General features: G+C 36.2%; 1 pseudogene; it reads right to left on the bottom strand.

Moving 5' to 3' along the window:
• Positions 1-7,849, bottom strand: part of LOC137971656 (uncharacterized) — a 41,893-nt pseudogene extending 34,044 nt beyond the window's left edge.
• Positions 7,850-9,012: the final 1,163 nt, after the last annotated feature.

Raw genomic sequence — 9,012 nt, 5'->3', positions numbered from 1 at the left:
TCTCGCAATCTGATTGGCTAATTTCCTGTTGTCGATAAGATGTACGCGTCATGCTCGCATCAATTTGTCACTCAATGTAATAGCCAATCAGGCTGAGCCTTGTGAGTCCACAACAGTTTGACCACTGTGATGACGAATATCCTTGGCGATAAGAGTACAGCCAATGCTGAACCACTTTCGATTTGTTAAATAGCCCATATAAGATGGATAACTACTACAATAATTTAATAGAAATTATTTTATATGTATAAATTATATAAATATGCACACATGTGATATTGTGCCATTCCTTTAAAATTTTATGTTGTTCAGGTAGGCTACAAACTTTAAAATGTTTTTTTTGTTATTTCCTCACTATTTCTCCATCATTCTCACTATATTTGGGAATGATTTTCGAAAATCTTAATGTTTTTGCATGAGACAGGTTGGCAAGTCTGCAAGTTGTTGAGATGATCACAAATTACGTAACCGCAGTTCCAAAAAGTTCTTGCATAAAACTTCCATCATAATTGAAAAAAGTATTCTTTGTTTGTTTATTTTCCAGAATAAAGAATAATTTAATGTAATAATAATTGAAAAAGTGATGGGGTGAGGCTGTCAACAGAATGTCCCTCGATCTGGATGAATTTCAACAAAAGGTGTTATTTAAATCTTACTTATTTCCTTTGTAATAATATACATGAAAAAATTACTTGATTCTGATTGGCTGAGAGCAGTGCAGTTCAAGTATAATACCAGTGCAAATTACACATTGAAATTCTGGATTATGATTGGCTAATAAACAAGACAGTTTTGGTCAAAACCAATCAAATCTTTTGTTTTCATATCAAGCAATTGTGCCCTCGATGGCACATCTTATGGCGCAATTTTTCCCTGATTGCATGATACGCGTGAGTTTCTTCTGCTTAACCATCTCAAATTTTTTCATGTATATTATTAATAAGTAATCACATGATTTTTCTTGTGCAATTTGGAATAAATAAGCACTTGTAATTTTTTTCAAAGACTACAAATTGAACTTGCCCTACAGGCTCGTGCAATTTTGGTCGTCTTTGAAAGAATTTACTTCTGCTTATTTATTCCAAATTGCCCTCGAAATCACTTGATTACCTAAACTAATCTAACTAATCCTATTTAGAAGTATCTTCTTTATCTGATGCTCTTTGGTCCAGCAGGAGGAGACTTTAAAGGTCCTCTTAGATACCCTGCAGTCAAAATGGTATCTGTCTGCATTTTTGAAAAATTGCTGAATGGACAGAACAAAAATTTGGTATGGGGGAGGTATCTTTTTATTGGTAAAAAGTGTCAATATTATTATTTCAACAGAGAATCTTGTATTTTATTGTTGGCTCATAATGAATTTTTAACACCAGTGATGTAAATACTCACATGAAGCTATGATCCTCACAGTTATGATTTCATATCTGCAGTTCATATATGATCCATTTCATGTATCATTTCATCGTTGATGTGAATACTGTTGTAAAAAAAGTCAACTTGCTCTTTCTACTTATTTAATCTGAAGCTGCAGCTGTCTGTTTACAAAACATAAGACTTATTTCGTCTGAATTTTAAATAAATATCTAAATTTCTCTTTCTCATGGGTGTGATCTGTTCCTACAAAACTAAGCCAATATATTAACTTATTTTATGGTTCAGTATTTATAAACAGCTTTAAAGTTCAAGTTGAGTTTATCTTAGTATCATATAAGATATACAAAATACTTTTCAAAAGCCTAAGAGAAGAAACTTTAAAATGTTGGTGGTCTTAAAAAATGCTCCAAACTAACTCAGCAGCACCGTGGCTTTTAAAATCAAAATAATTTGTCCTTCATCTTGACTTCTAACCTCTGCAATGGCTTAAGTGTCTCATTATTGGTCTTCCTAAATTGAGTGTCCCAGCTTGTGCCAAATGGGTGGCAGTCACCTTGCTATGCTCAAATGCATAAATTAATAAAATAATTGATATAGTTACTTAAATATTTTAGTGTTTATTCCTTTCACACTTAAACAGTCTACGTAATTTTATTCGGTAAAATCTGTTACATCTTCATTATAATTTGCAGTTTATAAAGTGAATTTTCTCCTGCTTTCAGTTCACAATGTCCAAATTTCTTTCAGGGAGTATTTAATACAGATGATAACCAGTTTGATGTACCCCATCTTGACCCAAAAAGATCTCTAATATACAATATTATACCCCACATGATCCACTGAATGCCCACTTGGCCATTATTAATGTGTCTGTTAAGAACATGCTTCAATGCCTTTTGCAGTTGTTTTTGTAGATGTAGTGTCTAATGGATCAACTGAAAGGAAGATTTTTAAGGTTTCGTCATAATGTTCAGTTTTTCTGCTATGAGAATGAAATAAACCCCATTTTAGTGCTCCTCAAATGTAGTTTTGAATCCGAAAAAAAGTATTCATATGTTCAAATGTTATTTTTTCTCTGTTTGGTTCTCAAAGCAAAAACAGGTAGTCCTATTCTAGAAGCTTAAGCTACAAGGGATTTTAAAATTTTCTGAAAATTATTTTCCCAAGCAATTTATTTTGAGATAAAATTTCAGCTAAACTGTGTAGACGATTTTGATATTTTGCATTTTGCATTATTTATCTTCTATCAGAGTTGAAAATTGTGTTTTTTACCAGGAATTTAGACAAAGTATGGTATAAAAGCAAAACACGTCAAAAAATTGAAAAGTGCTGACATGGTTTTGTTCCTTGAACTGCTGTGAAATAGTCCTGAAAATTTGAGCTGAACCAGACAAAACATTTTTCAGTTGTAGCTTTGTAAAAGGATGACTCTTAGGCAATATAATTCCAAAGCCAATAAAACACCAAGCAAAGTTTTCATGCTCAAGTCACAATACTTCTGCGACCCTGCTGATGTGCTTTTTCAGAAATTGGTTGGACTTAAATCTTTTTACAAATTGATACTCATAGTCATAATGTTTATATTTATGCAAAAAACGATTTTCAGAACTTTGTTATCATTGAACCTATGGTACTATGATAAAAAAATCACTTTTTTTTTCTTCAGATTTTGAAACTTTGTTATTTAAATGCTAAGTGACTTAAAGTGCTACTATGATCAAAAAATTCACTAACTTCCCTTTTTCCTTCAGATTTTTAAAGTGTGTTTGCTGGATACCTGATTTTGGATTTCACAGTCTGCCATTACTCATGTTCAAGACTGACCGATTGGAGGATCAGAGGGTTGGATCGAGGAGAAGGTGACGTCAAAGACTCGCTAGCTTAAAATTGCAGGATGTAAAGGCAGCTTATTCTACATGCAAAACAAAAGTTTAAAAGTCTGAAAGCTCAAACCTCCTGCGCTGCATATTAATTTAGGTGTGTGCACATGCAATGCATTTTTAAACTAGTGAATCTTTGACGTCATCTTATCCTCGATCCAGCTCTCTCAAGATTTTTAAAGTTAGTAATGGCGGATCATTAATTAGGAAAATTTCACTCAAAAGAAACAGGTGTCTTTTTTGAATGAAGGCTTAAAACTTTGGTCTTTTAGCGTTCAGTTAACATAGTTTTGAAGTACAAAGAAAAAGTAGAATTGATTTTTGGTCATAGTAGCACTTTAGTTATATAAGTTGAAAGCCTCGATTTAAAAAAAGACACCTGTTTATTTTAAGTGGAAAAATCTTAATTGTCTGCCATTACTATCTTTAAAATCTTGAGAGAGCTGGATCAAGGAGAAAATGATGTCAAAGACTCAGAAGTTTAAGAATGTAATGCGTGTGTACGCAGCTCAATTAACATACAGCACTGGAGTTTTGGGCTTTCAGACTATTAAACTCTAACTTGTTTTGCATAGTATATTATAAGTTGCATTCACACATTGACATTTTAAGTTAGTGAGAAAATGGCATCACTTTTCCCTAGATCCAACCCTCTGAGGTCCAGTCAGTCAGTTTTGAACATGAGTAATGGCGGACCGTGAAATCCCAAACTTTTGTCAGTCAGGTGTTAAGCAAATACTATAAAATAGAATTAGGGTTATTTTGGATTTTCATAGTACATACTAAAACCCATTATGGGTCATCTAAACAGAAAACACAGATCCCTTATTGGATTTTACCTGGTTAGTCCTTTTTTGGCATAGTTTATGTCAGAGAATGTGGCTTACAGCCTGTATAAAAAGAAGCTGAAAAGAACCAGGTTTTGTCTTGTAGCATATTTTGTAGACCGGTGATATTTGCAAAACAACAGGATTATGCAAATCATTTGCTATAGATAATTATTGTACCACTTTTCTGAAGAGATACCTCAGTCAAATCACTCAGAGAAACATCACTGTGTCAGTTTAACCAACCAATTAAAGACAGTTGCATTCTCAAATTTTTAGATTATCCTTGTAGCAGTTATTTTGTCTGAGTGTTGATCATAACAAGAATTCAGTGTAAATTCTTGTACCTAGTGCTAAGGTGCATATCAGTGACTCGTATATTTTTTCCTTCTTTATAAGAAAGACTTTTTCTTTCCCCACTTATTTCTTATTTAATGCATGTTGACCTCATTTGTTGTGGACATTCATGTTGATGTTGGAACGAGTAAATGTAGAATATCCAACAGTCTGTAAATGACAATCATTGGGTGCCAGTGGTTCTATGTGGGTAAATTTTGAAATCTCATTCACATCGATAAAATATGCTCAACACTTGCTTGTAAAATGTTCACTCTTTACCTCACCCAAATTGTAGGACATATTCTGATCTCTAAGTTCCTTTTCGTTATTGGCACTCCCATGAAATATTTTTGACAACATTGTTCGCATTATATGTAGTTTCTAAGGGTTGTATTGTAATATATACCTTGATGTTTTTGCATATGCCAACTCACCCTGCGAGCAGAGGCCCTCTTCCCAACGTATCTAGGAGTTGAAAGGGCCCCTGCACGCACATAATCCCAAGTTAACATTCAATAATAATTGGATGTCATTATTATTTTAAGTGTTTCTTTTTTTCAAATGTTACTAAGACATTTATCGACCTGCCCGTTAGCGACCACCCAAAAATGCCAAGCCTAGGTGGTCGCTAACGTGAGGTGGTCGCAACCGAAGTTTCGACATTATTAATAAATGGAAAAGTTGTTAAACATCAGATGTATCCTTGGGACACATAATACAGACTGGCTCATTTTCTTTCTTGTTATTAACAGCAGGTTCTTCCACATCATATGATCTTGAACATGCTTGCTGTGAGAAATCTCTTTTTTATTACTTTTGGGATATTCACTAAGAGGAACATTATAATTGGTGTATTATTGTGTGAGGTACTATTTGTTGCAGGACTGCTCGTGAAAAAGACCACTTCCTGTAAATAATGAACAACAACTTTGATTTTAAACAAGACATGTTTGAACGATCTTCGATCATCTTCTTGCAAGTCTTATAGTAAAGATTGAAGTAACAATTAAAGATGAAGTCTGATGCAAATTTACAATGGTGTTACGTGATTACAATTTACAATATTTAAAATTAACGTTAACAATATTGGAAAGCGCAAGATATCGAATATTAGTATATACTCACTCAGTGATCTTGGTGTTTCAAGAAATCTGATTGGTTCGCTGTCTCAGAGTAATTGAGCATTATTCACTCCCAACGTACTCCCTGCGTACTCTCTGTTGACGTTTTAATTAACTTTATTTGTTATCTTTATTTTGGTGTTATTTACTCAGGTGTCTTACACATTTTTACATTTCAACAGAGTTAATCATTTATGTTATTTAATTGTCTTTGTACGTTTTTTCCATTGTGTGCAGAACATTCGATATCTCGCGGTTTCCATTAATGTTAACGTTAATTTTAAATTGTGAATACATTGTAATCGCGAATCGTAACACAGGGATCCATACTCATTTTTTATCGAAGTCGTCAGCCAGGCAAGTACGTCTTGCCCGGACAAATTTTGGGTTGCCCGGGAAAAAATGCGGAAGTATAGCCTGAATGGTCGATAAAATTACTTGTAACTAGAGCATTCGCGTTTGATTTTACACTCTCGTCAGAGAGGGCAGCATTTTCAAGACCTCGGTCACTATACGGACCTCTCAGCTGGCAAATAACATACAATTTGCTCAGCTCAGATACTTGGCTGGCTCTAGCCTGCGTGGCTGGCGGTATTGTTTGGCGCGGAGAATGGGGTGGGGCGCTCCCCATTCTCCGGCAAGGAAGGTGACTGGGCCCGGAAGTGAAATTTTATTTCCGTTTGACGTCGTAGGTTTTGCGCGAAGTCGTCTAGGCTCGGCGCCGACCTCAAAAGCCTTGTTTTGGCGGTGTGTATAAAACGTGAGTAAATGTAAGTCTTTTATCCGTTTATACTTGTCCGAATTTGTCCTTTTAGTTTTCGTACCTTTTCGTAAAATTCAAGAAAATACCTTCTCGTGATTTATTTCAATCGCTTTTGGCACAAAACGAATTTTAATCATCGTATTTCAAAAGGGGCAACCCTAAAACCAGGAATCCGGAATCCGGAATCACAGTACAATACAGAGAGTAAACACTATCCTAAACGTTCATAAAAGCTAACCTTAGGCTTAAGTAGGCCTAAACAAACGTTTTTAGGCCTAATTAGGCCTAAGGTTAGCTTTTATGAATGTTTAGGATAGTGTTTACTCTCCGTATTGTACTGTGATTCCGGATTCCGGATTCCGGGTTTTAGGGTTGCCCTTCAAAAGGACAGCTGTAGACTCAGACTGAAGATGGCGGCATCTGACGATCAAATGCAAAAATGCAAGTGAGTAAGGTAACTTGATAAAGGTTTTAGCTGTTTTGAATCTTCATTCTTATCAAAATTATGTTTCACTCTAGGCCGATGGAGTGGAGCGACGAATATGACGTGCTTTTTGTGAGAGAAATGTTAACCAGGAATGTGTTTGGAGCAAAGAAAGGAAGTCCCGCTCGTGAACTGACTTGGTGGATCTTAGCAGCACACACAGTCCCTCTAAACCATCGTAAATGCTTCTCTTTCTGCAACTGAACACAGCTGGAATCTGTAAAGCATCAGCAAGGCTAGGCAGGTCTGCCTCTTTAACTCGAAATTCGGCCTTGCAGTCAGCTGAATTCATGTTTTGTGTATCCAAAACATCGTACGATTGATAGCCAAATCTGGAGTTTTGAGCGATAACAATCGTATAATTGAACAAATTCTTCGTCAGAAATGTGGTTTTCTGCATCGCTTTGCAAAAGTATCTCCCGACAAGTCTTAAATTTGTTCATTTTCGCGGACAAAATTTCAAAGTAGTCAGCAAGTTGCCGTCGGGAAATGAAGGGGCTAAACGTTATGTTTGGGCGGGAACAACGCCATCTTCGCCCCAGTCTCTTTTTCCCACCGACGTAGTCGTCGCTGCGAAAACCCTCGGTGCTAAAGGTCCCTAATACCGCCAGCTACGCAGCCTATGCCGGTTCTTTAACCTGTACTTGAATCGAATTATAGTACCATTATTTTAATTACTGCTGTACCTGCTGTTCATTTAGCTGTTATCCTGCGAAATCGCGTGGAATATCGCCTGATACTTAGCCGACGAGGCCGTAGGCCGAGTTGGCTAAAATCAGGCGATATTCCGCAAGAATGAGCAGGATAATTGTTTTATTATTCAACACATGGATGACAAAGCACAATTTTCTACGTCTATTGGAAAAAAAGCTGGAAAAACTACCATTTTTCTCCGCGACACACAAAATTACGTATATCGCAGGATATCTGTTGAGTACGCACGACGAATATTGAGCGTGCCATGACCAAATTTGGACATTGTCACAATATGTTGAATAAGAAAAGAAAATATACATTCACATCTTAACATTAATTTCAATAATAACTATTATGAGTTCCAATTTTTTCCTAGAGATAATGTTGAAAGAACGAAGCAGAGAGCGGGATTTGAATGTACACATTCTTTACAAGAGGAGTGGCACAAACAGTGGTCTTGTCACAGTGGCAGTGCTGGCCTTCATTATGGAATATCCAGTTACCACCTTATTTATAGCAGTGTTTGCAGGACTGTCTGCATTTCCTCTTATGTTGTTTATTGCCTTAGTTGTTTACATTTTTTTCTTCGCCATGCTTGGATTTGCCATGATAGAAGTGACAGTGGTGATGAGTGCATTCCTCCTGCTTGGTGCTGTGATATTTGTCTTATTTTTTGTTGCTTTAGTTATCACTGCATTTTTAGCTTTCACGTGGAGCTCAGCTGCTATTGGACACATTCTCAAAGAGAAGGTGCAACTGATCATCCACTACTTTTTCCCTTTTTGTAACTTTGGACCTACTTCCCAAATGAAACAAGATGACAAACATGGCTTGGTTTTAAAAGGAGCACATCACACGTATTAATTCAACATCACTCAAAACTTGGAATGACAAACACAGAGGATAGCAATCTGTTGCATGTAGATCTAGAAGTATTGCTAGTATTGGCTTTGAAGGCCATGGTAAACATTTCAGAACATTTTCTAGAGATTCAGTTAAACATTTCACAGAGAGAAAATAAGCTCTTCCTATAGTATATCAGGATCTCTAAGGGTATTTTTGGGATCCGGGATAAATACCGTTCAGAATTTGTGAATAAGCTAGTTAAGGGCTACTGGGAATTTGGGCACATGATGGGCCAGCAATTCGTGTCAGACTCAGAACAACACCAAGCATGCAGTAGGAACTCTTCCTCTAAAATAACATGACTGTTTAGGCAAGAGTTTACCAGTTGTTGACCGAGCCATTGAAGAACCTAATTCAACTGATGATATCAATGGTTAGTTGTCTGCAGAGTTAAGGCGCGTTTACAGGACAGAGGAAAAATGGCACGGGTCCGATAAAAAGTGGAACGGTTCCAATCATTTTTGTAAAGAAACAGTGAACTTTTATCTGTTCCGCTGCGGGACCATAGGCGCAATGGTTCTGAGAAGGGCCCAAACCATATTTATGCCCAAGAGCATAAGCTGTGTAACCATGATTATCACTTTGGAGGGTATTGAGAGAATTAAAAACTCTAAAAGACTTT

The sequence above is a fragment of the Montipora foliosa genome, chromosome 9, assembly GCF_036669935.1.
Source record: "Montipora foliosa isolate CH-2021 chromosome 9, ASM3666993v2, whole genome shotgun sequence".
NCBI classification, from domain to species: domain Eukaryota; kingdom Metazoa; phylum Cnidaria; class Anthozoa; order Scleractinia; family Acroporidae; genus Montipora; species Montipora foliosa.
Note: the sequence above shows the minus strand (reverse complement) of the source record. Positions and strands in the feature narration are given on the sequence as shown.